General features: G+C 38.9%; 1 long non-coding RNA gene across 4 annotated transcripts in view; it reads left to right on the forward strand.

Moving 5' to 3' along the window:
* LOC118687679 (uncharacterized) overlaps positions 1–27462 on the forward strand; it is a 143875-nt gene that overhangs the window by 83815 nt on the left and 32598 nt on the right. For all 4 annotated transcript variants that reach the window (XR_008508468.1, XR_004980363.2, XR_008508467.1 and 1 more), the window contains one exon: positions 16243–16361. This is a non-coding gene — a long non-coding RNA (uncharacterized LOC118687679). The remainder of the gene's footprint in view (positions 1–16242; positions 16362–27462) is intronic.

The raw sequence follows: 27462 nt of genomic DNA on the forward strand, positions 1-27462 counted from the left end.
ATCAACCTTTTAACAGTCAGGTAATAATACCTGTTAACTAATAAACTGAGAGTTTAGTGGAATAAAATTCATCTACATAAAGTCCTTGTCATCCTACTGAAAGAGAGCATTCTACAAAGGCTCTAAATTATATTTATGTGCTTGATAGAAAAATTTAATAATAATTCTTTTACTTATGCTGAAGACCAAGCAAGCTGTTTATAATGGAGTTCAGGTGGTTTATCCCTGCTGAGGATCTAGCCCCATGGAATATAGAAAAACTGGGTCTATGCACTGAAATTGCAGTCCTGCTGCTGTTCCAGTCAAGTTCTGGGTATAAGACAAGATTGTTAAGTAGCAAACACCATACCAGGAGTTGAATGTATGTGCTTATTTCCAGCTCTCTTGCTATGTAACTTTAAACATCTCACCAAACCTCTTAACTCATGGAATTGTTATCTGAACATTGATAACTATCACAGGCATCTGTGAATAAGCTGCCATTTATGAAGTCCCCTTAAATGCCTAGTGGAAAGACACTCGTTGAAGGCTTGTTACTGGTTTGCTGTGTGACATTGATATAGACAGAGCAGCTGCCATTACAAGACAGACAGCCCTTACTGCTGGGACGATGCTGGCATTGGTATGGGTACATCCCATGTTAAATCTTTCTATTTGATGCTCAGAGTTTGGAATAGAGGTAAGCACTTTGTGTCTTTTGAAGAGCTGTGTGAATTTCCTTAAAGTCACAGAGCAGAATGATTCAAAACAAGCTTCAAGGCCAACAGAATGCATATGGATGTAGAGAGGAGAAAGACGGGCCCACAGTGATAAAAGAGAAGTTCACAGATGAAATATCTGAAGTGTCCACTGAAGAGTAGACAGCCATGAATCAGAATCAGCTGCAATGTGCCGCTTTTAATGTGAGAACTCTTGATATCCTTTGAGCTGCAACAGGCATTTAGATCTCGTTGCAGCCAATTTTTGTTCCTCCTAATTAAAACCAGAATGCATTCAATACTCTAATGCAAAATGCTCATATAAATTACTTGCATTCTTCTACTTGAGTTGACAAGTCAAAACAACCCCACAGGAGAAGGGACTGCAATATGCTCTGACAGCCTATGCACAGTGCTCATTGATAAGACAAACACTTCCTGAGATGCATAATAAAAACCTGATCTTAAAAACCTTAATAGGCAGGACAGAGTGTGCAGGCTGCCCGCTCAAGCTACCTATTCATCTTGTATGGAGCTTATAAACAGTGTGTGACACGGTGCTATATTTTCATGTGGTTTTATTATTAGTTAACAAAGCCAGGAACAATATTTGAATAGCAATTCTATGTTTGGAAAGGTAGGCACTTTTAAGGCACATAGAGCTGACACGCCCCAAGGCTATACCTCATTAGTTTGCTGTGTTACCTAGCTATATATCTCTGGGAATGGAGTAGGTGCTTTACATACGAATAAAAGATGTGGGCGGAGGAGGAGACAGGGCTGAATTATTCACTTTTCTGCCCTGCAGCTTGTGTAATCATGCATGCTATGGCAAAGTGAATGTAAAATACCCTAAGCAAGGTTTGAAGCTGGTGTAAGTTAGTACAGCCCTGTGGAAGTTCACAAATATCATGGGCAGCTTCTGTGAAGGCTTAGACCTGCATAGTATTCACTGCTGTGAATGACTGTAAGGTATCAGGTCTGAGGTCCCAGGCCTTGTTTATACATACTAAACAAGCATAGGAAATCAGGGGGAATGATCTGAAAGCAAAGTACTGTTTTGAGTTATACAGATTTCTAGACATGTGAGCAGGTGACTTAGGCAGATAGAAATCAGCTGGCTGCTCTTGAAGAGTAGGAAAAATAGGTGTCAGAGAAGAATTCCTGTTCCAAGCCAATAATTGACTCTTTTTTTTTTTAATATTTCATAAGCAATGTCGATTGGGAATAAAACTCTTAGTCAATGTGACAGTGGCATGGGTTAGTACACAAAACAAATGCCAGGAAAGTGCATAACAAACCAAATGCAGTTTCTGAATTAATTAATTGCTCACCACTGGTAAAGCAATGTAACCATTTATTAAAATAGACAAGGTTTTGTGTGCAAGTCACAGCTGAATTGCCTGCTAATTGAGAAAGAGCTAATACTCATTTAGATAATAGTCTTGTCAATAATTGTGGACAAAAGGAAGAAAAATTTTATTAACTGGAAAAAAAATTGAATTGATGACTTCTGGATATTGAAATCTGAAAAAAAAATTAATGAGCTTGAGAGAAATTGATACTAAATGGCACCAGACACTTCCTGTTGAGTGACTATGTTCTGTTAGACACCTGCCAGGACGCTTTTCTCTCATCATTCATTATGATTGGCTAGGTTATTATTTGATAATGTACTTGAGGGAATATTTAAGTGTACTGCGTGGGAGTAAAGAGCATGGGAATAAAACTTTGATTGTAGTAATTTCTTTGTTTACCTACTGATAGAAATTCTGAACTTCATAATGTGTATAAAGATGCATTTTTGAAAAATCTATAGACATTTTATTTCCAAAACTCATTGGAGGGATGGTCCAAGCCACAGATGGGTGTTTGGGCTACATCCACAAAAGGTCTTGGGTCTCACCGGACATACCTGGTGAAGTGAAGGGCTTGCAGAGTGTGATTCATTGTGGCTTTCCTGGGGAGGCATGGCAATCCAAAATGAAATACACAAAGATGAGCTCCCAGTAGTAATAGTAAGTGCAGGGACTTTCTGAAAAATATCCTTTCAATGCTGATGGCACCATCCTAGTATGTTTCATACACTCATGAGCCAGGACATTGCTTGGTTCTTTCAGAAAACCTTGGCTCTTTCCATTTACATGACTAAGAGTGCTGTCCCTGTCATGACCACCTTAAGGGATTATTTAGAGGTTGTGACTGGTCTGGAACTCAGCCTTCCAAAAATTTATTTTTCAGATTTATGTCTTACAGGCCAAATACCTGGCCTTTGCAAGAAGTAGATCTGTGTTCTTCAGGTCAAACAGGCAAATTGCACAACGTGAGCCAGATGTCAGCTTGACTGCAGGCATCAAACAGAAAACTTTATAGTTCTTTTTCTGACACACTTCTGCCCTCTCCTCTGGCAAAGATTTCACTTTCCTCTGCTTTTCCATAGACCCTAGGGCTAAGCCTTGGCATATCTAATCTTAGAGAGCTCTAGTGTAAACTTCAGCTTTTGAGTGAATCATTGAGATTTCCTTTATAGACAGTTAGGAACAGGACTATCTTGAACAAAATCTTATTGTATTGTAAAGCAGATGTGCAAAATAGGTTGGATGAGTCCTGCCTAAAAATACATATTTCTTTCCTCTAGAGAGCTTCAGGTAACTAGCTGAAGATACACTTCTAGAGAGAAGCATGCATATCAGTGATGTCCATAAAAGATAAATCCCTCTCTAGATTTCAAGGTCTCCTACATCTAAAAGTCATTGAAGGAGGTAATAGAGGGTAAGAAATAGACACTGCTTCCTGTCTCCTTCTGCTTCTCTGTCCCAGGCTTCTTTAAAATTTACAGAAATTATACTTAACTATTATCAGTTGTCCTATGGAGATAACCAGAAAATGAGTTATATTTTGTTACTGACCTTTTTGTAAGGCTCAGTCTGGAAGCTAGCATGCTTTCTATTTTGCTTTTCTAAAAGGGCTCTGTAGTAAACCCCATAGATTTAGGAAAAGCACCATGGAGGATATGAACAATAGGAATGCTGAAACAGCAAAAGAAAATTCCTGTTTTCTTGTCCTCCACCCCTTAACCTACCTCTGTAACCCTATAAGGCAATGTCATGTTAACCCCTTACCCATTGGTCAAGCTTGGATCCTTTCCAACCCTATAAAAGAAGCATACTGTACCCCATTAGGAGAGAAAGAAGAAGAGCAGAGACCCTTCACGGACCTCCCCAAATAAAGCCATCTTCGTGGAACAGCCTGCGCCTTCTCCTTCTCCTCTCTCTCCGTCTGCTGCAGCCTCCAGCCCAGGGCACCACTACCTAGCAAGCAGAGCTGAAATCCTGAGAGTTTGCAATCACTATAGAGCTGATAATCACCATGCTTGCTAGATGGTAGCCCTGCGGCCTTGGCATGAGCGAGCTAGCTTCGGGCACCCGGTCCCTACCCAGGGACTGAGCTCCTGAGCCCTAGTGCTCTGCATTATGATAAGGCCAAATAAGAGGCTTTATTAGGGCTCAATGAAGAGAATGAATCATTCTAAGTCAGAATGAAGTTAGATCAGCTTTTTAGGAAGATTTTTATGTGTTCCTAGTCCCCTTTTCTAAAGTTCATTCTCATCTTGTTTGTGTTTGAACCAGATTCTCCCTTGTAAATTCTGAGCATAGTATAATCACAGAGAAACTGATATTCACGGAATTCTTTAAATTTTTGTTTCTCCACATCCACTATTCATCTGCATTCTGAATGTTCTGGGTTTTGGGACTTGTTCCTTGGACCTAGTGAACTCACAGTTAATTGACCTTGACGTTGATCAGTGAGATGTGACCAGTTAATTTGACTCTAAAGCATATTTGAAATGGCAGTTTTATTTTCCAGCATTCTTAATGGAAAAATGCAATGATATGTTGCAAGATGCTGGATGTCTTGGAAACCCATAACATTTACAAAATAAACATCAAATATAAAGAAATAAACTAGTTGACAAGTTGTGTCAAAGAAGAAACTTTGAGGTGATCAAGCTTCACTTCAAATGCTGGAAGATGCTGACTGTACCATCAAAAAGTTATGAATGTGTGTGCTGATAGAGGGATTTCAGCCCTGCATGCCTATTGCTGCATAGCTTTGGGCTGCTTTTCTTCAGGTCTAGGCCAATTTTCAAGAAACAGAAACTGTTCCATATCCAGGTAGTTCTGCCAAAAACCCCTCAAACAAAACCAAAATAACTCATGTGCTTAATTCAATCTTTGCAAGTTGGACTTTTTGGAAAATGAATATGTGCAGCACAGTTTTAATTTTCAAGTCCTTTCCAATGAAAACCCATGTCACCACCTGTCAACCATCACCATGTAACAAAATTCATTATTATGGAGATGTCATAGATAGCAATCTATAGATACATCATGGATGGCCTGTTGGTGGGAAGTCATTATTTGTCAAGCTCATTCTAATAAACACTCATTTACTTGGGTTTTGTTTCTGGTGCCCAAGCTGAGAAATGCAATTTAGTGGAATTGTTTATTTTGCAACTTAATGCTAAATCAGGAGGGAGAGGCCTTTCTTGGCAAGGATTTCAAACGCTTCTGAATCCAGAGATTAAGTCTGCTTGTCTCTGACTGCACTTAATGATTTTTGATTACTAGTGCTGATAAATATAAGGGCTTTACTAATGGCCATAGAGCGAGGATAAAGGTGATAATTTGCTCAAGGGGCTTTACACTGACATCTTGAAAAGAGAATCCTTGGAATTAATTCAGCCATGTACTCATGTCAGGGCCATCTATTGCTATTTACTATAATTTCAAAACCCCACCTCTTTAAATCACAGAATCATCAATGTTGAAAGAGACCCTCAAAACTCTCTTGCCTACTGTCGACCCAGCACCACCATAACCACCCCTAAACAATATCCCAAAGTACCACATCCAGATGCCTCTTTGAAAACTTCCAGAGACGGTGACTCCACCACCTCCCTGAGCAACTAATTTCAATGGCTAAGCCCTCTCAGTGGAAAAAAATAAAATCTGCTATCTAATCTGAATCTCACCTATGCACAGTTTAAGTCTACTTCTTGTCCCTTCACTTGATATGTGTTAGGAGAGTCTGACCCCCACCTTGCTACAATGTCTTTTCAGGTGTCTGTAGAGAGAATACAAAGTCCCCTGAGCCTCCTTCTGGCTAAACACCCCCAGCTCCCTCAGCTGCTCCTCACAAGTCTTGTGTTCTGGACCCTTCTCCAGCTCTGCTGCCCTCAATGCTCCAGCCCCTCAATCTCTTTCTTGTCATGAGGGGCCCAGAACTGAACACAGCATTTGAGGTGTGGCCTCACCAGTGCTGGGTACAGGGGGACAATCCCTGCCCTGGCTCTGCTGGCCACACCATTGCTGACACAGGCCAGGATGCCATTGGCCTTCTTGGCCACCTGGGCACAGCTGGCTCATGTTCAGCTGCTGTCAGAGGGCACCCCCAGGCCCTTTTCCACCAGGCAGCTTTGCAGCCACTCTGCCCCAGCCTGTAAGAGCTGTAGGGGGTTGTTGTTACCAAATATTTTAATAAGTTTTTTCTTAAACAGCATAGAGGATCTATGGAAACTTTTATTTATATAAAGACATCCAAGACATCACTAGGAGGAATGTATTATCCATAGATGGGAAGAATTGAATTGATGATGATATATTGTCTATTGTAAAGATTATCAGGCATAGGTTTGCTAAGACTATGAATGTCCAAGCTCATGAATTGTCCATTGGATTAGAAATCCTAACATTCAGGTTTATTTTGTTTTCCTATGTTTGACCATATCTATGTTAAGTGTGGAAGCTCGTTCAATCTTGTTAGCTATTTTTATAGAGTGCATGCAATAAAGTCTAGTAAAATTAATGACCCCCTGAAGTCTGTGACCAAACATTCTGAAATTTTCTTTGATTTAGGGACATGAACAAGCACCAAACTTAAAACAAACTTCAGTGCAATTCTCTCACATTTTTTCAGTGTGAGAGCAAAACTTTACTAAGTGCTTGAGATTCACTTGGTCTCTGTCTCAACCTTTGTCTCTTATCAGGTTCATCAAAGCTTTCAGAAGATACAGAAGTTTTTGATGAAAAGCAGATTAGGACTGCAGGATGATACTGAATTTTGATTTTTTTTTTTTTGCAATCCTGACTTTTTTTTTAAACCAAGTACAGTGGCTTTTAACACCAGAAAAAAGAGAAAAGTGTGATTGTAGACAGTTTGAAGTAGAGCATCTAGACAGGAAAAAGAATATTTTTTTTCATTCCCCCAAGCTCTTAAAAGCATCTGGTAGCTGATGAACCTTTCATTCTAGTGGGGAAGTAGAAGTTCAGAGTTAAACTGGAAATATCATGCAAGTGTCAAATTCGTTCTCTTTTGAGGTGTCCCACAGCTTTTACCTACAGTCTGGCCTAGCCCTTTGCATGAGATGGTGATGGCTCTGAAAGACATTGATGTTTTTATTTTTGTTATCAAGAAACTTTCCCTCCCTTTCACTGTTAATTTAAAAGTAAAGACAAAAAATCTAGTCAAGCAATTCTTTCTGGTCCTAAATCACCTTGATGTTTCTTGTTCCAAACAGGCTTATTTTCCAGCTTTACCTTGCTGTTTGTAGGCTGGTAAAGAGATGAAGGATGTTTAAAAAAATTACTTCTGCAGAGACTCAAGGAGAAAACACTGAAAATTTCTTTTAGGCTATTTAGGCCTCTTGGATTACTGAACTTTTTTCTTTTCAGTACAGATATTTGGACATCTCTTTCTTAGAGGCCATTTGATAACAGTTTAGGGATGTCTCTGCCAGGGTCACCTCACTACATTTTCACATTTGTCCTAGCAGCTTCACCATCCCCCTGCATCCTACTGCAGCTCAAATCTCCATGTAGACTCCCCATAACTGCCTCTCTCACCTTCATCCCTTCAGCTTTTGTCTGTTCAACAAAGCTCCTCCCTGCTATTTCACTCCTGGCTCTTCCTCTTTTATCTTCTGGTTGTCCACATCTCTGGACTGTGAATCACAGAGTCCTAAAGGGGAAGTGAAATGCAAGACTGGGGTGCCTGGTTAGTTGATGCTTTTGAGAATGGCTCCAGCCCCATCAGAGACTGTTTTTGTGCAGTCTCAGCATGGAAAATAGGCAGGAGTTGGGTGCTTCCTGTCAGTCCAGTACATTTGATCCAGGTCTGAAACCAGAACCTGGCTGGCACTCAACCTCTTCTCTGCCTTCCTCCTCCTCTTGCTGCCAAATGCAGTGTTTTTCTTTCTTGAAAGCTACTGATCATCCTCCTCCAGTCCAATGGCCTTCAGGAAAACACTGAATTTCAGGCATGTGGTGTGAAAAACTCCTTCATTTTCTCTTCACTTTCTGCACTGACTGCAGGAGGGCAACAAAACAACTCCACTTCTCTTTTTCAAACAAGACACCTAGCATTAAACACAACCTTTTAGAGAAAGAGGCCCAAAGCATAATAAACAGGCTGAAATTATAAATCCATTGCTGTCACAGAGCTTACAAGTTCTTAGTTGACTTGCCTGTGCATAGCTGATTGTTTTCTTTCTGCATAGCAGCATGTAATTAAAATATTCATATGCAGATTGCAGCCTATTTAGGGTTGAATGCTGCTAGATGCTGAGCAAAATTTGAATAGTGCTGAGAGATTTCAGCTGCCAAGGAAGAGAGAGGACGCTCAAAGCAGTCTGAGTTGGCCAGCATCTGGCAGACTGCCTTAACATTGATTTGTTCTCATGTTAGGATAAAACTGGCAAGGAACAGGAAAGCAGTTTAGGGCTCAATTAACAAACAGCCTTTAAAAAATGTATTTCACTTTCTGCCTTAGGCTTTGCCTTAGGGCTAGCCCTGTTCACAGAGCTAAGACTAAAAGAGAAAAACTGCTTATATACATAATATCCTGTAAACAGTTATCCCCTCTATAATAAGGGTAATTCAAAACATCTCAATGTCACAGACACTCAGGTACAGGAATCAATCAGGCTGGTATTAGGTCAAATTATTCAGTAGAATAGCAACAATTGATTTGGAAAAGGTTTGTTTGTTTGTTTGTTTGTTTTAAGTTTTTATGGTGTTTGAACTGGAAAAAATAAAATAGTATCTTTTGAATTTGGGCATAAAGTAGGCTGGGCTGAAGAAGTTATTTGGCACAAGGAGACTGTTGCTTTGTCCTGGTCATGGAGAATATTGTAGTGGAAAAAGTAAAGTTGGGATGATGCTGTTGGGACATATTACATTAGATAAATATATTAATTACAGTGGCTACTTCTTTCCTGTTGCACTTCAACAGAGCATCTATGCTGTAACTGGGGGTAGTTTTGATTAAGTCACTTGTGTGTTCTTACAAAGGCTTCTGTTAAGCAAAGAAGAATGGTTTTTTTGAGAAGTGTTTTTGGAAAAGCAGTGGAAGTCATCCCTGCAGAATGACTGTGACTGGGGTCATGGTACTGTGATTCTCCTTCTAGGAGCTACTGTCTGGAGAGAGGATGTCCCACTGCTGCTCTCCCTAGCTGCAAATCATCTAGGAGACTGGGGATTTGAAATTCCTCAATGCATTGCAATCCTTTTACTCCTTTCATGGGGTCAACAGCCATACCATCCTTGGCTAAATTTTTTGAGGTTTTGCAGAGGTCTTTGTGCAGAAGTTAAAGCTAAATCAATAAAATGGCAAGACAATATCCGTCTACTCTTTCTCATTAAGTTTATTTTTTATTATCTGACTTTATGAGACCTTTTTGCCTCTCCTTCCATTCAAGGCAAATTAAGGTGGTATCAAGAGAGAATAATTCCTTCTAGAGCAAAGCAATTCACTGTTAGACTACATTCTGTTTGTCTATAGTTTCTCTAAATTGCTATGGCAGTACTGATAAAGAGATCTATTTCATCCTTCTATGCATTTGTTTTTCATTTTGGAGAGTAGAGTGTGTCTGAACACACACTTCCTTTGTTCCCTTTGGAGAAAGGTGCAGAGTAATATTTCTAAATTAAGCTGATTCAAGGTTTATTAGCACTGTAAAAAACCTGATTTTGCTGCCCAAAAGATTGAGCTTGGGCTGGCTTACATTCTGGGGAAGAAAGAGATAGCAGAAAGGATATGGGAGAAGATGTTGCACAGTGAGATAATGAGCTTTGGAGAGCCAGCCTTGCTGGTTTTGCTTCTGTGGGAGAAACAGGATGCAGGGAAGGAGACACATCACCTCTTTACTTTAGCGAGAGAAGCCACAAGAACAAGCCCTCAGGGCTTTATGCAGGCACCATAATTCTGAGCAACTCAACCAATTGGCCTCAAAAAACACAACAGCATTATTGCATTCTCTCTTCCTTAATGGGAGCTTCTCTGCTGAACTTACAGGAAAAGCTGAGCATGGGATGTAGGCTGAGGAGTGGCAGATGCTGCACTGCTGCTCTCTGTTCACTGTGTTCAAATCTGCAACAAGGAGATAGTTCCAAGGGTGATGGTAAGAGACAAAAAACCATCCAACTGGCCTATGACAAAATATCATATTGGAATGTTTGGGTTTGGGTTTTTTTGTGTTTTGTTTTAATTTCATATCAGCTGCAAAAGTTGAGGCTCAAAAATAAGGATGATATGCTATTTTTGTAAGTCTAACAAATTCCTTTGAAAGTTAATTTATCATAAGCTTGTAAATGACATGCCTTTTTTATGAAAAGTTGAATAATGACCATAAACAAGTACAGGATCTCCTAAGTATCCAAGTAACTGATAGTAACTAATATAGGTATATAAAATGCTTTAATAAATAACATGAGTAACTAGTTCTTAAAACGAACTTCTTTTGAAATCAGACAATGCTTTTTTATATTCATCCTTGCTAGGAGTTGAAACTACAGTTTTTATCTACATTATGTAAATTCAGTTTTGCAATGGTGGTTTAATTTTATTTTTTGAAGGCATCTGATATGAAAAAATACCAGAGCATTTAAAATTTGCTCATGAAAAGCCATTCAGATTTTAAAGAGCAGTCACTTTTAAATATTACACTTGGTTAAAGATGGATAGTAGTTTTTCATCTTTGCTGAGACTGAATTTTTCCTGCAGTCCAGAATACTTGAGTTCTTTGTCTGTCTTCTGTGAGGGTGAAGTCCTTTATTTCTTATTATGATATATTTTAATGTGGCACCTGCTGCTGTTCTTGGAAGTCTTGGAAGACTTATTCACAATCTAGTTTTAAACACAGATCAAATAACAGGGGTATTGTCTGATTTTGTTTTCCTCAAATCTGTTTCATTTCATATCTTAAGATGACAGGGCATTAAATTGTCTACTAATTTGTTTGTGTGGTACCTGGTAGACCTGAATTCAAGTGGAATACCTCAGTATTATATTCATCATAATTAGCCATTCATGTTGCATCAGCAGGAACAAGACTTCTGAACAACTTTCTAACACTCCTGTTTCTTGCAGCCCTTTCAGTCATAGACTGACGACCTTATATTTTGTCAGTCAGGTAGAGATGTTGCATATCTTTATCTGTAATGTCTTTTTCAGCTCTGCCTGTACAACTCATTCCTTTCATTTATCTTCCTTTTTTCTACTTTTTCTGCTATTCTGCTATTCTGAATATTCTTCTATGCATGTCTGTTTAATAAATAGTTCAGAAGTTTTTGTGGCATATTCCACAGAGTCCTGGCTGACAGTTTGTGTTTGACATAAATGAGTGGACCTTGTGCAATTGGAAAAAAATCCCAACTGGGTTTAGGTGGAGTTGCTTGTGGCATAGATAAAGAGCAAACTGGTTTGGTAAGTGTGTAAAGTCTCCAGAATTCAGTGCAGGATAAGGAAGGGAGTGGATAAAAAATGAGATCTTCTTAGTATTTTGAAAAACTTCCAGCTAGCTATTTGGTACCTTGATATTTCCAAATACTGTCTCATTTATAAACCAGAACTCCAAAGATGCTTGCAAATGAGTGAGCCTCATAAAGAAAAGAATCATTACAACATTTAAGCTCCTCAAGAAATGATGTCTGCTGAGTGTGTGTGTAAGGATGAACCCACAGTTAGAAAGCAGTTTGTAATCATGACCTGTGATTCTTTTTTACCTGTACCCCAAATTGCTTGTAATTCACTTAATTTCTCCCTTTCTCAGTGGCTATAGCAATACAGCCTCAAAAATAAAATTATAAAGCATAATTTTGTTTCTCTTGAAAAGCAGTGTAGTATCCATTTGTTAAGATTCAATTTAGACTAAAAGTACTTTTTTCCCCTCTTCTTTCTTTTTCTCCTTCCCATAAAAAAATATTGGCACTCCCAACCCCTATTCCATCTTCCTCATGTTCTAGTCACTTGTCAGTATATAAATTCTTGGGTATGGTAATATTTCATGCTTATATCTTCAGCTTTTCTGCAATTCTGTCCTGTCATTTAAGTCCAGTCCTAATGTCGAACTGGTTTTGTTCAATATGACCAGCAAGGTAGCGTGTGTTTCCATGTCGAGTCCCTGTGCCAGTTCTGCAGGTATCTCTCATTAATCAAGAATCTCTTTGTCATAGTGCAGCTGAAGTTGTCACCAAACTTTGTACTTAAAGTTTGAATAATAATGACTCCTCTTTTGTTAAATGGAGTTAACACAGCTGAATAGCTTCCCTGATGGTTTATTATATTAGTCTTTCAGAACATTGACTGATTTGTTTTTATTACCATGAAAGCTTTTGTCTTATGAAAATTACTTGGGACCACAGGTCAATGTTTTTCATGTCACATCTCTATAAAAAGTACATTGCTTTCTTATACTTTGTATTCTCCACCGCAACCTGTATGTCACTTAAATTTATTTATCATGATACTACTGCCAGGCTGCCATTAAATTGTTAAAGTATATTCAGGAAATGTTGTTGCAGTAACCTTTAGAGGAAGACATATGGAAATGGACTATATCTGTTAATTAACATTTCGAACTGCAAACCTTCCAAAGCATAAGGCTTGGTATGAATCACTACACATGAGCAGAATACTTAGAGGGGTGATCATGTTTTTCCTGAGACAACAGATCCTTCAAGCTCAAATTGCCTGTCTATCTATTTAAACTAGGAGACTAAACTGTTAAAGAACAAAAATGAAGTCTAGAGAAAGATCAAAATATGTCTCTCTTCTGCCCATCTACACCAGTATCGAAAAATAAACTGGCCTGTGATTCTTGTCTGTCCCAACAATGCTTAAAAATTGCAGCTCACAGAAGGAAAACAGAGAGCATAAGTGATGTATAAGAAAGAAGAGAACCCATGGGAGAAGCTCCTGAGGCGTTCCTGGTTGAGCTGAACTAGGGATCCCAAGTCTTGGATACATCCCACTCCCCACTGGAGAAGGCACTGACAGAGATGTTGCTCTCTCTGAGACAACGTGCTTGTGATGCTTCCAGAACATGTTCTGGGAATAAAAAATTGGACTGCATGCAGATAAAATGAAGCTGGAGAGGATTGAGCATTCCTGTTCCAGACACTGTGATCTCTAACAAGATTGCTATATTAAGGGGTATTTAGAGCATTAATTGTTGATACTTCAGGGCTGATCAGAATTCCTGAAGCTGGAATTTTAACGCTGATCCTATAGTAATACCAGTACCTGAAGGTGACATAATCCAGCAGTGTTGAATAAAGGGGCTCACTGCTTTTCTGCTTGTTAAAGTTGCATCTACATTGATTCCCTGACATGGTTTGGTGTGGGGTTGCATAAATCCCTGTGGCAGCATAAACCAGCATAGGAACATGCTGGATTTTTGAAGGTGGCAGAGACAGGGAGCTGTGTGCACCAAAACAGGTTTGAGTTACAGTGGGAGCAGTAGTTCCAACAGGCAGCTGCTGACAACACCATGTGGATAAAAGTAGAATGAGGTTGAAGCAGGACATGTGCTTGTAGCCCATGCAAGTATGCTTAGATGAAAACATACATGGATAAGTGTGGTATGTGTGAAAAATGATAGACAATGAAAGGAAATCCACAGGCTAGAGAAGACAGAATTGTTTGCACTGAAAGGAATGATGTTGTCCATCAAATCTGGCAGAAACCCCCAGTTTTGCCAAGTTTGAGCTACCTGACCCCACTGCATGTAAGTCAAGAGCTGCACAACAATCTGAGACTAAAAAATGAAAGGTGTCAATTGAACACAAGCTTTTTTTCCTGTGGACATTAAGGTAACTGGAGGAAATTGAAAATTTGTGGTGAACTCAGACAAAAGACTGATAGCTAAATCAATTTTTTTGTGCTTTTCAAGCATTAGATTTCATAGAAGGCACTGTGAATTCTGTTAGGTACTTGTGGCTAGGCTATGTGGCATGTGAGTATGCTCACAGCACCTCTCCAAGTATTAGCTTGTTTTCATTCTTTTGGGTTATTGCCTGGCAAAAACAGTATAAACCAGGTTGCAGGAATTCTATAATCAAGCTTAAAATATTCAGAGAATGCAGCTGTGGAATTAAATATTTGAGAGGAAATACTATTAAAAGAGCAGAAACATGGGATGCCAGTATAATTATTGTTTCCATTGTTCACTGTTGTCTCACTAGGTGAAAACCAAAACAGAGGCTTTAGGAAGAACTGCAGTGTATCTTTCATGCAGGTTGCTTCTCACTACAGTATATTTCAGCATCCAAAATTACACTTCTGGAAAGGTTCTTCCTACTTCATCTGCTGCTTTCATTAGAGTTATTCTTTTTCATTACTGCTTCTAAGCTTAGGGCTAACCAGGAAGTCTCACGATTTCTTGCTTTTCTGAAAGCAGTTTCTCTATGAAACAAATGTGGATGACCACATTCTTCTTGAATTTTGGGGTAGCAGTAAACCCCTAACTTGTTTAAGTTTTTAAGTTTTCACTTGGCTTGGATGAAATAAAACCCAGTGTAACACAGACATAGAAAAAGAGAAATTGCTTTAAGGAAAATTCCAATGCAGTTCATTAACCATTAAGTATTGTTCTACTTTTCTGAGCTTAAATCTCTACTGACATGAATCTTTTATATCCTGCAGTGCAAGTTGTACTACTTGGATAACTAATACAGTTAAAGCAGTGGTTTTATTAGACCTGAGAAAGTTTGGAATTGGTTGTGATTGTTGAGCAATTGAATCTTAACTTTGTGGTAGTGAAAGTTTTTATGTTTTAATAAACAAATATTCTTGAATGTATTCCTGAACTTGATTTTAGCCATCACTGGTTAAAAAAAAAATGTAATTTGAAATGTGTTTTTGAGACAGAATTTGAAGGTCTTTTTTCTGTAGTAGTAGTAGTACATGTTGGTTTCTCTTTTTATCTGTGGCTTTTAATTTGCGTTTATTAGCATGGAAATTAGAATGAATGATGTTAAATAAGATGAGCAAACAATGACAGAAGAATAAAGGGGAGCTGTGACAGTCACAGAGGCAGTTCTGACAAAACCATGGCCAAATGTTTTCTACATATATATAACACTGTGCCAAATTGAGCAACTGTTTATGGAAATGATGTATACTGAAATATGACATGGTTTTTCTGGAGCAGGACAAACCAAAACTGTTGAACACGTTATTTGTTTGAAAAACATACTTCAGCCTATCCTAAAACAAATCACTTTTTTTTTGTCCCAAAATGGGTCCAAAAGATTTGCATTTATTTTACTTAGAACTCCAAGTTGATACTTTGATGAACTTCATGAGGTTTCTGCTGTTCAACTTCCTGAGTTTATTATGGTCCCTAGGTGTTGGGTTGTGGCCTGGTATCTGTTGTAGCCATCATTCCCCTAAAATGGACATATGTTAGCCTTGTTTCTACTCATTATGTCCCCCCTGAGTGCAGTTTCTCCCAGGTGATAAGCAGTCACCTCACAGTGGTGTTGAACACCTCTGTGGACAGCCAAAGGAGCCCCTTACACTGAGTGTGTCCAGGCTGCAGGCAGTTCTGAACTACTGCTGATGAATGCCCCTCTTCTTTGCAGCAACACAAAGGTCCAGGAGCAGGTTCTGCCTGTGAAGACAAAGGCAAAAAAGGCATTTAGTGTTTTCACTGCTAGTTCATCCCTTCAGCACACCTATTTTTTCCCTGATCATCCTTTTGCAGGCTCAGGGACTTGTAAAAGTCACAAAGTCCTCTTTGTGAAATCTTTGAGCATATGATGCTTTTGTCTTTCCTGGTTTTGTCCCAAAATATGAAATTGTCATTGTTTTGCTCCCTTTTATTGCTTAAATTCCTTGTACATTCACATTTTGCATTTTATCCATCATCAGTGACATAAGGCTCCCTAAGCCAGCTAAAACTTTCCTTTTTACTTGTTTTGGAGAGGGAGTTTTGCCTGTTGAAAATGCCCTATAAATAACATCTTGTGCAGGTTTTTTTCTCATAAATGGATATATTGGAAAAGAGGAAATAGTCTGAAAAAGAAAATTTCAGTATAAACAATATATTTGACAAAATCAGAATAAAATGCAAAAATTCTTAGCAGAAATTGTAGGACTACAGTCTTTAGCAAAAAAATATTTTACTGCTGCTGATAAACTGAAGTATTTTTTCTTGGTCAATTTGTTTTTTATTAATCTCTTCTCTCCCCACTGTCCACAGGGAATGAATACTGTGTACCCAGACAACAATAAACCTTCAGCTGCAGACCACTGACAGAAATCTATAGACCATCAGTGTGGGAAACCTCAGCTTTAAGCTCTAAATGATTCAACATTTGTGTAAGTCAGACACGTTCTGCTATTATGTAACAAAATAATTTTATATCCGTGTTCATTGTAATACTAAGAGCTTCAGATGGTGTATGAACTGTTTACTCTTGCAAATTGTCTCTCTAATAATTAGGTGATAAAATTGAAAGTGCTTGTGAACTCTAGATATGTCCTTAAAATGTGCAGGAAAAGCTGTGTGCTGTTTGCAGACTGTTAAAGAAAACCTTGCTACAGTGACACATTTTGTAGTGCTTATGTGGGTTTTTTGGGGTTGGTTTTTTTTTGTATGAAACTTCAGCTTAAAACAATGTTGCTAAACAACTAAGGTCCTATTATATTGATATTTAGGCAAGACTCAGATATTGTTGTTTAATAATGCAAATGGCAGGTAGAAAGTACAGAGCTGACAAACACTCAGAGAATGTTTTTTTTTTTCCCCTAACCAAGTTGAGTGTTTCAGTCAAAGACAAATAGTGGTATTTAAATTTTTACTTCCTCTGTTGCTCTGTCCTTTTTTACTTTACAATGAGAGACACTATGGAAATGCAAAAATATTACAAAGGGGGACAATTTTGACTAATATAGGTTGAACTCTTTTATGAATGGAAACTGAAACACAAGCTGTAGAGAAATCACTTAAGTCACTGCTGAGATGCATTCATCTCTGGTAGTGCATAAAAGTTAATTAACAGTGCAGTGAACTGGAGGCAATTCAGAGAGAAACATTATTAGATGAGGATGTACAAAGAAAGTGAAATGTCTTTCAGTTTACTGGCTAAGGATAGATGAATATCTCCTAATGTCTGTAAGTGACCTTGACAGCGAGGAGGAGCAGTCTGGCTGGAGCTGTTCCTTGGGGTGCTCCCTCTGTGGGAGTGATAGGATAAAAGAACAGGTGATCAGATTGTGATGTGAGAGACACAAGCACACAGGCCTTTGCCATCCCAATGTCTGGCAGCTATTGAGGCTGCATCCATATAGCCCCTATATGCAGGAAACATTTTTACTGATTGAGCACACTCATACAGGGCCACCTAATGTAAATTTCAGTTTTCTGTTGTATATTTAGCAACTGAAAGTGGAGAACAGCAAAAAGCCACTGAGGAGTGGATACTGAATTCCAAACCTGGGTAGATTTCAAGACAAGGAAGAGCAAAGCCATTCCTTTGTGTATTTAAAGTTAAACTACTGCTTAGAGTACTTTGAGAACAGTCCTGCTCTCACAAGGAGGTGGGCTTAAAATCTAAATAAGTCTTTTTAGACTGTACTTCTTGTTATGGAATGATAGAGTTTTCTAGTGCCAGCCCTGGATAGGCTCACAAGAGTTATTAACCTCAAACATCTATTTGCATGGACTTTTCTGGTTTTATTCTGGTTTCTCCTTTGTTGGGACAATTGTGCACAGAACACTTGGTGGAAAATAGGTGATTAAATTATGCCTGCTCCTGAAAGCTGAGTTTTCTGTCCTTAGTTTTCTTACCATTTTCTACACAGATTTGGGATATGGAGTTGGTGAATAGTAACAGGTTATTACTGATGTGATCAAGGACAACTAGAATTCAAGAGAAACCTCAAATTTCTCTTGATTGCATGTCTTCTGCTGTCTATTTCTTCTCTCCTGGATTTTCCATTGCTGTGGGTTCTCCATGCATATTATGAGTTCCTACATCACTGTCAGAATTATGGGACTTTAAATTTTAGTCCTATTTCTTCTATTCAAATGGTAAAATGAAATGGATTTATCTGCATCTTTATTCAGGTTAAGAATAATTAATATTCAAAATAATAAGTTCCATTTAATCCATGATCAGTTAACATCCAGAAGCTCTCTTTCCTATTGATATCCAGAATGAAGGTTTAAAAGTACTGAATCTCATTTTGAATATAACAAAGTTGTAAAGCTATGAGCTTGCTCCTTGCTTGTTTGAGCTGAACCCTTGCTAACCAGGCATTCAAAGAGTTCCTATAAAACTTGCTGATGTTTTGGTGAGTGACTGAGCTCTGCAGATGAAGGTCCAGGAGAATTCCTGGGAAAGTGAGCTCTGTAGCAACTGGAAGCAAAGTTGTGGGAGCTGGATGTTTCCACTTACCCATTTTTCTAGACTGTGAGCTGACAGTCAATTGGCAAAAGGAGACAGAAATATATTCTTGAAAATATTTCTATTCAAATGAGTAAGAGGATAGAGTAAAAATAAAACAAGAGTGAGAGACAGGAAGATAGCATGAAAATAGCAATTTGAGTTATTGTCACAAGGGAGCATTACACATGGCATCACATAATGCATGAGTTAATCATCACAACATTCTTTGGAAATGAAGCAGAAAAGTACAGAACATGACAAGAATTATATCCAAATGCAATAAAATCTTATTTGAAAGTTGTTTACATTTTAAAAAGTAGATCAGTAAATTAAGGGTAGATGAAACTGGTTTGTGAAAATTCCAGGAACTTGGCAGAATTCATCCATACAGTGAAATTAATTTGAGGCTGATATATTTTCCTTGATGGGGTTGATAGCAGCAGGCTCCCCCTCCCTGGGGACTGAGTTCTGTGCAGCATTCCTTAAGGAAGCAATGCTGGCAAACCAGGCTCAGACAGAGTGAGTGAACTTAGGTGTCTTTGCACCTTACATGGCTCCTTTGTGGCTGGCAGAGAAGGGCTGGCAGAGCACAGTGGCTGCACCGTTACCTGGACTGCAGTAGTGTGACAGGTTATCACCAACCTGTGACACCAAAACCAGACCTCCCACCAATGTTCCCCACCATTGCTTCTGATAAGAATGTCTTCACTTTGCCAAGGCTGGCTGTTGGACTTAGCAGAAGGGGGCCAAGTGGGGCTCCCCATGGGACTTCCATCCTGGTGCTAATCTGGAAGTAACCAGGAAAGAGAGAAAAATGAGAAAGGACAAGATCAATAAAGGAAATTATTTGAGGAAGAAAATCAAGAAAGGAACAAAAGCAAACCAATTAAAACAAAAGAAAAGACAGGAAGGTTACATTCACTCCCTGGGCCAGATGCATCCCTGGAACCTCAGCAATGCATCCCTGACCATAATGGATATCCTGGTGGAGTGAAGGCATTCCTTGAAACATGACTTTAGTCATGATGCATGATGACATCTTCTAAAAAGCAATTGTGTGATGTGTGCTATCCAGCCTTCCCTGAAAAACTGGGACCTTCCAGTTGATATGGGTCATGATGTGGTTAAGGGACTTAAGTGCTAAGCCTTACATATACCCCTGAAATTAATTTGACTGCTGTGTACCAAAATCTAATTTATTTCCTTATCATCTTCCAACCATTAAATTGCTAGAGCTGAGTTGTGTAAATGCTTTAAAGAAGGCAGCTTCTAGTCACTAAGGAATATTGCAGAAAATTTGCCTTCTGAGCATGGTTATATAACGCCCACTTATTTTAATTAGACTTTAGCTCTCAAAGTCCCACTTTACCTAAGTGGCATGATCACTGAAACACAGTAGAGATCTGTGATAGTAAATGCAATCTATCTGCTCCTTTCAGCAGTGACTTCTCCTTTAATATTGTGTCTCTCAGGCATGTGAGTCCCAAGCAGCTACTTGCAATGTTGTCTATTATTAGTGCTTACTCAGAATGGGTCTTGTTCTCCAGCAGGAGTGCAAGAAATGTCTGTGTAAGCATTGCATAGCTTTAATTTTCCTACAGAAGAGTGGTCCTCAGGGAGGAGAGTCAAATAAACAGCAGCCTAAACTGTACTCCAGGTAGCTGAACACCAGGAACAGGACCAAACCAAATTAGTCACAAAGTGATGCTGATGTTAGTCTTTTCTCAGGAAGATATGCCAAGCAGAGACAAGTTGTTTTGGTTTTTTTTAATAAGTAAATTCCAACTAATTAAAGGTTTCCCTTCCTTCGTTCTACTTGAAATTTTTGCTGCAATAAAATCTTTGGAAAGCAGGAAAAAGATATTGTGATTACATCCATTAACTCCTCAAACCCTGCAGCCAGCTGCCTCTTCTTCCTGTTTTTTGTGATGTGTCCTGCTGCAGAACATAGAGACCAGACCATTTGGCCAGGCACTGAATGAATACTATTTCAGTGTACAAACCCAAAAAGAAAGCCAAATTGTACATTTGTCATTTCCTAAAAGGATAATTTGTGTATATAGGTGGCAACAATCCCTTTCTGGTTTTTGGTTCAGTATTCTTGCACTTCTAGCTGAGCAGACGAAACAATTTGTTTCCATGTAATCATGGCAAGTCTACAGGAAATTCTTGATAATTGTGCTATGCTTTGTTATGATGATGAATTACTGCACATGTTTCTGCCATACCCATTAGTCTTACTTTGCAGTCTTCACCCTGCATGTGCTCTGAGATAAATTGGACATTGAGAGTAAAAGGCAGCATCATCATGAACCAGATTGTTATAAGGTCAAATTTTTTATCTTCCTTTCTGACATCAGCTGCTCTTTCAAATCTGAAAATGGGAGACATCACTTTTTTTTCTCTCACTGTCTGATTTAGAGATGGAATACTTTATAGAACATGCCATCCCTTAATAAAAAAGCAGGAACTAATTCCAAGAACAAGTACCTTACAAAATCAAACACAAAATCCAATCCTACGTGCAGATAAAAAAGTCTTGTAGCAAAAAGGAAGTGTGGGCTCTGCCTGGAGGGAAGAGATATAGCTGATAAAAATTCAGGAGGGTATAGATTGGTAGGGGAATTTGAATAAACCTGTTTAGGAAAAGAGTATAAACAAGGTAATAATCAAATGATAGAGCCCATAGTGAGCATTTGCAGCAGTTTGTTTTACTGAGTGGATTGTTTATTCCTCAGAGCAGTCACTGCAGTCAAGCAGGGAAAGAAATGCAGTTGAGCATCTGCTCCATGTCTTCTTTCTCTCAGTGGACATTACAGTTTTTGCCAGACACGACACATACACACAAGAGGCATGTTGGGAAGAAGCTCAAAGAACTTGCTCAGTCATCTGGCAATATTTAGACTAAAAGAATAGCTAACCACCAAATGGATAAGTTATATCAGGAGCTATACCTGTGTAAACTGCATCCATAATCACATTTATTATGGTCAATTCCTACAGAAATGCTGTAGTGGAGAAGTTAAAAGGAGACTAAATGCACAGATCACATCAGTAATAAGATTATCTGAACTTTTTTTAAGGAAATTGCTCAGGGAACTGATATTTACAGAACATTAAGCTTTTGGGAAAATGACTATTTTTTGTTTAGATTCTCTTAATAAAAAGCAACTTTCCTTTTGTCAAAAATGGACTGCCAAAAGGTGAATACATGTTTCTGTATAGATATGCTCTCTCAGTGCTTCATGAGTCTTTTGTTGCCTGATGTTCCAATATACCAAATTCCTGGTGATCTTGCAGTGAGGGAGGTCAGCACCAAAGTATCTGAGTATACCTAAATATACAAAGGTTGGTATCTGATGCCCTCTCTGCCCAAGATTCTGCAGCACAGGCCAGTTCCAGCTTGGACTGTAGCCCAGTTTGCCATTTACTGAGCCTGCATGAATAAACTGAGAGGTGTGAATTTTTAGTTCACATGTTAATCTGTAATAAGGTTATTCTGTCTAAATGCATTGTGAACCTGAGGTGACATAAAATGTGGAGTTAACTTATGATCATCTAAATCTGATCATATAGCTATGCCTTAAAATGACCCTAAGCCCAAAATCATTCTTCTGTAACTCTTGTGAAAGTAATTGCTGGTGATTTCTGCTTGACTGGTTCTGAAGACAGAGTATGCAAGGCATGCTTGTACTCCTGAGGAATAGATATGAATGAGCTTGTGCTGTGCTTTCCTCCTGTTAGCCTGTTGAATAGGAGGGAAGCCAGAATAAGCCACTTCTTATGAGTGCTACTGCTCCTGTGGCAGTGCCATGGCCTTTGCAGATAAAGCCGTTCAAATTCCTGAATTCCAGAGATTCAGCTGACAAGCAAGATACCTAAATTTGTTATGCCTCCGTGCAGGAGTCTGTTTGTGGCCTAAAGGCTTCCTTCAGTCACCCTCACATGGGAACTGCTGGCATTTCAGATGCCCTGCAGTGTGCAAGGCACCTTGACAGCTCTGCAAGATGTATTGCCAACAGGACAGGCAGGTTATGCTGTCCACTGCCTCCTTCTATGTGGGCAATGGATTGAGCCCTCAGTATCGAAGTTAGAGTCAATAAAGATCAAGGCTGGAGTCACTGGAGCTGAGCGAGTGATTCAGCTCAGCAGCTGCTGCTCCCCTTGGTTGGGGGGAACTCAATTGTGCTCTAGGTTGCATTGGCTGGGTTTCTGCTGACTGCAGCAGGCAAATGGAAAACTGATGAATGTGTGCATGCCTAGATGTAGATAACTGTGTTTAAATAGCCTAAACACAAAAATTGTTTAAATGGTCAAGAATTAACTTTTGAAATTTTAAAGGATAGTGGCGGAACTTTATTCTTCCTATGGAAGTTTATCAGGGGAAACAGTTGTTTACCTGGAACACAAAAATTAACACATAAGACAGACCAACTAATAAATGACCTGTCAGACAGGTTCCCAAAGAAAAGCAGAGTCTATTGCTTTGTGTTTTTTAAATGTTAGAAGACACACTAATGATGGGTGGAATGTTTGCAGGAGGTGAACTGGAACTAGATAGCATCATCACAGTTTCTGGCTGCTCTGATCCCAATAGATTTGTGGGGCAAGATTTCCCATTCCTCATTAATGAAGAGCTAAAAGGGAAAAGGTGTGCTATTTCTTTCAGTAGTACATTTTTCAGGGAGTGAAGGCTGAGCTTTATGTGCTGTTTCTCTGCTACAGGGCTGGCCTTGTACTGATGACAGAGGTGCAGTAGCATTCACATGTGCAAAATTTAATTACTCTGATTTATCAAGCAATTATTTTCCCTACTAGTTTTATTTAACTGTGGGAGATCTCATCCTTTCTTTGAGCATAATGAGTGCACTTGCTTCGGGAGGCAATTTGCCATTCACAGATGAATTCTCTGTAACAGTGACTTTGCCTTTATTTTTCATTTTAAAATGAAATTACATTCTCAATTTGTTAGTAAATTTGAGTAGTAAATTTCTTAGTATATAGGAACAGTGAATTCTTTATTGCATGATGACAGAGCTTCTGCAGAAAAGCAATTCTCATCCAAAGCTTCCTTCTAAAATTGATAAGCTGTGCTGATGGAAGATGGAAATTTTGAGTTTGAACCACCAGGCTGGGGAAGGTCTCATATTCAGAGTTTCTATTTCCTGCATAAGAGCACTTAACTTCTAATCTATAACATAAATTATAATCACCACTTGCATTTTTCAGCCATTTAAAGGAATTAAGGAGTGTTCTGTTTCCAAAGTACTTGGTATAAGTGCCAACATCTAGGACATGGTTTGAGTCTCTAATTGTCAGGCTTGCACAAGCTTTTAGCTCAGAGTTTCAGTAAGGGAACACCATGTCACACTACTTCCTCTGGTTAGCTTAGTGCTTGCTGGTTTACTTGTGATTCTCACTCCCACTCAGAAGCATCTATCTCTTCTTTGCATCATGAGAAGGATTTGTTTCCACTATCCATGTCTGTGGTTTCTGCTGAGGGATCAGATAAATCAAAGGAGGTGAATCTTATTCTGAAAATATGGGCTTAACAGAGAAGTGGGTTAGATAGGTTCTGCTTCTGCTGTCCTGGGGATAAAGGTAAACCTTCTCTGTGAGCTTTTAAAAAGAACCATTACTAAAAAAACCTCATTCACAGAAGGGTTAGGTTTATATCAAAGATGTGACTTGCATATGACACAACTCCAGATTTCAGTGGAGAGGGCCTAGAATCAGACAGCAGCCCTCATTGAGCTGTGGAAGCTGACTCCTCCTGGTTTTGCCTTCATTCCCTGTCTTTCTTTGCACACTTAACATCTTCCAGTATTTTGTCTATTTTTCTTTTATGCAAATTCCATTGAAAACTTAACTTTTTCTCATTTAAAATTTCATATTATCCATTCTAAACTATTGTGCTAAATTGGTCTTTATAGTTCCCAATTCATACAGAGCATCTCATCATGTTCTCTATTTTACCAAACCTCCTTCTAGTTTTTGTATCACTGCTTATCACATACATACAGGGTGGCATCTCACAAGGTCTGTAACTTGTACCAGATTCATTTCCCACACTCATAACGCAGAAAACAGCCTAATTTTCATTAGAAAAGCAATCCAGTTGGAACAAAAATAATTAGGATACATCACCAAAAAAAAAAAGCCATGTGGACCATGACAGGAGAGAAAATGCTCTTCACATCGATTTTTCTTCTTTTCATTCTTGAATGCTTCAGAGTTTTCACTTGATTCAGGGTGATAAGATTCACTTAATGTAGTTGCAATCTAGAAATCACAGGATCTCACAGAATCAGAAGAGCTGAAGCTGGAAGGGGCCTCTGGAGACTCTGCAGTTCAAATTGGTGCTCAAAGCAGGGTCAATTACAGCATATTGCCCAGGGCTGAAGATTCTATAACATCTCTGAGCAATGTGTTGCAGTACTCAACAGTATTCAGTTAATCTATTCATAACATCTAGATAGTAAGGCCAGAAGAAAGCACTAAAAGCATGTAATTTAATCTCCTTCAGAAAAAAATAAGGAAAGACCTTATAAAGCCACATATACTAACTTTTGCCAGACAGTGTATATCATAGGAAGGACTTGTATTTTCAAATGTAATTAGAATTACTTGAGACTCTACAACATCCATTGGTGAGTTGTTCAAGTAGATATTTGCCTCTGCAAAAACAGATAGAAAAGCAACTAAAAGGAGACCAAAAAAAAAAAACAAACAACCAAACCTGAAAAGACCCAGGCAAAAGGATGGCAACTCCCTTAACATGAAGCTGTGTCATTTATGCCTAAACCTTTTTTGATAGGTGTCTGTCTATCTTTTCCTAGATAAACTCCAGTGATGAAGACTGAGCTGCTTTGTGAATAACTTTGGTTGTCCAAAAGTTTTTCCAAGACATGGCTTTGAATTTTCCTTGGTGGTATATATGTGAGAAACTTCTTTCTTTATGTGTAGTGTTCATGGAGAATTGCTTAGTCCCTTACAGATGCTTTTTTCACACCTGAAAAATGTTAAAGTTCCTTTCAAATGTCTGTCATTTAGATTATATGACCCATTCAGCCCTTCTTGAACAATATTTTATTGAATTCTATCATTCATTCCTCTCTCTTAGCTCCTTTCAGATGACCTAGACTATTCTGGAGGAGCAGTGCTTGTAACTGAAAACCTACTCCAATGGATGCTGCACCAGCTCTTCCAGCCAGCCTTTCATTTAGGCACTATGTTTGCTTTTGGCAATGTTATTGGCATGTGCTCTGATCTGATCCATTTTAATCCTCAGATCTTTTACAGCAGAGCAGATCTGTCATTCTCTATCCTCTATCTGTGTAGTGTAATCTAAATGCATAACTTTTTTTCTTTTCCCTCTAATATGAATCCTGGTTTTTCACGAATGTTCTTTAACCTTTTGAGATTACTTGGAGTTTTATTCCTAGATCTTTCAGTACTCAAAACTTCTTTAATTTTGGTAGCATTTTGTATATAACAAAATACAACGTATTTTATTTTGTTTATAACAATTATATTCATCATGTTATATAAGTGATTTTTGAAAATGTATCAGATTCTGCAATATTGTCTTTAATATACTTTAATTTTGAATGGAATATCCCAAAATAGTTTTTGACGCAGCTTCCAGCTCTGAAAGTCATTAAGTTGCATATTTGTTGAAACCAGGCTACCACATAAAAGTTAAATACATTCTTACCATGCTTTTTTCATGTTCTTCCTTGACACTTGCTAGTGGCTTCTATCAGAGAAAGGATACTCAAATCAGTGAAGTTTAATTTTGACTTATACAATCAGAGCATCATTTACAATGGAAAAGACTCCTGAGATCGTTAAGTTCAGTCATCAGCCTAGCAATGCCAAGCCCTCCCCTGAACCATATCCATAAGTGCCAGTCTATGTCTTTTAAATGCTTCCAGGAATGGTGATTACACCACTTCCCTTGGCAGCATTTTCCCTTCCCTGTTCCAATGCTTGACCACCCTTTCAGTGAAGAAGCTTTTCCTAATATCCAATCTAAATCTCCCCTACTGCGGCTTGAGGCCATTTCCTCTGGTCCTGTTGCTTGTTGCTTTGGAGAAGAGACCAGTCCCCACCTGGCTACAGCTTTCTTTCAGGTGGTTGAAGAGAGAGACAAGACCCCCCTGAGCCTTCTTTTCTTCAGACTAAACAGCTTCAGCTGCTCCTCACAACACTTTGTGCTCCAGACCCTTCCCCAGCTCTGCTGCCCTCAATGTTCCAGCCCCTCAATCTCTTTCTTGTCATGAGGAACCCAGAACACAGGATTTGAGGTGTGGCCTCACCAGGGCTGGGTACAGGGGGACAATCCCTGCCCTGGCTCTGCTGGCCACACCATTGCTGACACAGGCCAGGATGCCATTGGCCTTCTTGGCCACCTGGGCACAGCTGGCTCATGTTCAGCTGCTGTCAGAGGGCACCCCCAGGTCCTTTTCCACCAGGCAGCTTTGCAGCCACTCTGCCCCAGCCTGTGGCACTGTGGGGCTGTTGTGAGTGACCCAAGTGCAGAACTGGCATTTGGTCTTGTTGAATCTCACACCACTGACCTTGACCCATGGATACAGCCTGTCCAGATCCCTTTCCAGAGCCTTTCAGCAGAACAGCACTCCCAACCAACTTCATGTTATCTTGTGACTAACAGCTCCTCTTGTGACTGGTTATTTTTGTCTTATTTATTTCTCATTGTTACACTTTAGCAAATCTGATCTCATACAAAGATTAATTTACTATTATTTGATATTGTAAGGTTGAAAGGTCCATGCAGGCAGTCATGACTTTTCTGTCTTTTAGGTGTTTGTGAATGGTTTGTTTGACTCTTAATTTCAAGATTTTTCTAAAATTGAAAGTAGGCTGAGAAGTCTTCTCTCCTCTTTTTTTTCTTTTTTTTTTTTTTAAATGTAGTTTAATTAGATGCAGTTTAATTAGATGTGGTTTTTCTGAGATCTGTGGAGCCTAATTTATTTTTGACTGGTTTTCAAAACATAATGATTTAT

This window comes from Molothrus ater, chromosome 6, assembly GCF_012460135.2.
Source record: "Molothrus ater isolate BHLD 08-10-18 breed brown headed cowbird chromosome 6, BPBGC_Mater_1.1, whole genome shotgun sequence".
Taxonomy (NCBI): domain Eukaryota; kingdom Metazoa; phylum Chordata; class Aves; order Passeriformes; family Icteridae; genus Molothrus; species Molothrus ater.